The sequence below is a fragment of the Equus przewalskii genome, chromosome 26 (assembly GCF_037783145.1).
Source record: "Equus przewalskii isolate Varuska chromosome 26, EquPr2, whole genome shotgun sequence".
Lineage (NCBI taxonomy): Eukaryota > Metazoa > Chordata > Mammalia > Perissodactyla > Equidae > Equus > Equus przewalskii.
In genome coordinates this window covers 26445368-26448209 of record NC_091856.1, presented here as the reverse complement: position 1 = coordinate 26448209, position 2842 = coordinate 26445368, and the positions used below count along the sequence as shown (strand labels likewise).

General features: G+C 39.1%; 1 pseudogene across 1 annotated transcript; it reads right to left on the bottom strand.

Moving 5' to 3' along the window:
- Window positions 1-1268: 1268 nt before the first annotated feature.
- Window positions 1269-2286, bottom strand: LOC103555894 (olfactory receptor 1J4-like; annotated as a pseudogene). Its single transcript, XR_011533430.1, has one exon. The product of XR_011533430.1 is annotated as an olfactory receptor 1J4-like (transcript).
- Window positions 2287-2842: the final 556 nt, after the last annotated feature.

The following is a 2842-nucleotide window of genomic DNA, read 5'->3' as shown; positions in this document are numbered from 1 at the left end:
TATGGAAAACAGTATGGAGATTCTTCAAAAAACTAAAAATAGGACTAACATATGACCCAGCTATCCCACTAGTGGATGTCTACCCAAACAACTTGAAATCAACAGTCCAAAGTAACATAGGCACCCCTATGTTCATTGCAGCACTATTCACAATAGCCAAGGCATGTAAACAATCCAAGTGCCTGTCAACCGATGATTCAATAAACAAGATATGCATATAGACACACACACACACACACACACACACACACAATAGAATACTACTCAGCCATAAAAAAGACAAAATCATCCCGTTTGCAACAACATGGAAGTAACTGGAGGGAATTATGCTAAGTGAAATAAGCCAAACTGAGAAATACAAACACCAGATGATTTCACTCATACATGAAATATGAACAAACACATAGAAAAGAAAAACGTTCAGTGGTTAGCAAGGGAAGGGACTGGGGAGTAGGCACAGCGGGTGAAGGGGAGCACTTATGTGGTGACAATGAAGAAATAACGTACAACTGAAATCTCACATTGATGTAAACTGTTATGAACTCAATCAAAAAAAAAAAAGGAAATGCCATGTAAACACTAACCAAAAGAAAGGTGGTATATCTATACTTATATAAGAATAAGTAGATGAGATGTTGATCCAGGTGCCATTGTAGAGGTAAAATGGAATATATCCCAATTATAAATGTGATGGTGTGCTGTTAAATGTGTAAAAATGACTCTCTTTCTCTTTCTGTGTTTTACAAAGCCTTACTTTGTAGCATTTTCCAATTTCCATAGTGTCATTTTTCCCATTATGGCTGATTTCAATCTACCAACATGATGCCATTGAATGTGGAGTTGGGAAGAAATGTGCACAATCAGCTTGAAGCCAATGCAACCCACTTTTAGCACACCACTCAACAAAGAATCAGTCCATCAGGAGCAGATCATGATGTTAAACCTGTGTGTCTTCTATAACATAGCATAAAAAACACATAAGCAAAAACAAGCATATCTACAAGGAGAAAAAGATAAAAAATTATAGTTGTGTGACATTTTGCATAAAATTTAGTACACATCTTATAAGAGATGATTAATAAGCAGAAAAAATTAGTTAGGACTAAAGAATATTTAACAATCCAAGTAGCAAACTTAACCTATTTAACATTTTAACAACACAATGCATGACAGCAAAATATATGTACTTCCAAAGTTATATTGAGTTTTCAACCACACAATAATTTATGAGATACATCTCACTGTCCTCATGACTGCATTAAGAGGACTTAGTTATTGTCACTTAAAGAAGATAGTCTGTTGACAAATATTTCTAGGGCCTGTTTTATATCTCTGTTCCGCAGGCTATAGATGAAGGGGTTCAGCATGGGGGTAACTACTGCATACATGACTGAAGCAATTATGTCTTTGTTGTTGGAGCCCCATGATGAAGAGAAAAAGTAAACAGCTGCAAGTGTCACATAGTATAAAGACACCGCAAAGAGATGGGAGCCACAAGTAGAAAAGGCTTTAAATAATCTCTTGGTGGATGGAACCTTCAGGATGGTGGTCCCTATATGGATATATGAGCCCAAGATACTGCTCAAAGGCAGGATGAAAAGCATTCCTCCCTCAGTGAAGATGACTAGCTCATTGAGGGAAACGTCTGAGCAGCTCATCTTCAGGAGTGCAGTGAGGTCACAGAAAAAGTGGGGGATGCTACTGTAAGCACAGAACGAAAGTTGGACCAAGAGGAAGGTGTGCAACAGGGCTTGTGGACAAGAGAAGAACCAGGACACTGCTACTAATAAGACACACAGCTCATGCCTCATAACAATTGTGTATTGGAGTGGCCAACAGATGGCCACATACCTGTCATATGCCATCGCTGCAAGAAGGAAGTGGTCAAGACAAGCAAAAACTAAGAAAAAACACATCTGAGAAATGCACTCCACATAGAAGATTGACTGTTGCTTAGTCTGCATGTTCATGAGCATCTTTGGAACTGTCACAGATGAAAGAGAAATGTCAGAGAAGGCCAAGTGGCTGAGAAAGAAGTACATAGGGGTGTGGAGGCGAGAGTCCAGCCTGATGAGCAAGATGATGAGCAGGTTCCCAAGCACTGTAGTCAGGTACACGCTCAGGAAAAGGGCAAAGAACATGTTCTGCTGATCTGGTTGGATAGGGAGCCCCTGGAAGAGGAACTTGGACACTCTGCTCTGGTTCTGAGGCCTCATAATGTTCTTCAATATGCTGGGGATGAAGAAGGTTTGGAAATCTCAGGAACCTAGAAATCATTATCAGGACCATTATCTCGTATACTGTACTTCTCTGGGAAAACAATAAATTTTTAAATACAATGAACTTTAAATTTTAAATAAGAAATTTTTAAATTTTAAATAATTTTAAAAATTTTAAATACAATTAATTTTTAAAGTAATTTCTCACATCTGTGGGTGTGTGCAACTTTGTTCTATCCTAGTCTGGCTTCAGGAAGCCATTACACCGAAAAGGAGACAACAAGTCCTCATTGTGCAGAAGCAAGAAAGTGTCCATGGTTTATTCAATAATTACTTATTGAACATTGAGTCTAAACATGGGCCTGTACTAAGGACTGAGACTGCAGCAGTGAACAAGAAAGGTAAGGTTGCCACTCTCTGTGAGTGTAGATCTTGGTGAGCATATAGATATAATTCACCATAACAAGCCAGAGCCAAATCATAAGAATTCACTGTAGCAGAAAGAGTAGGTGAGCCATAGCAAGCTGAGATCAGTTGTTCCTTCCTTATAGTAACGTGAGACTCCAGTGCCGAGGCAGCACTGTTGGAGCATTATCGCACTCTCCTCCTGGGAACCTGGCTGG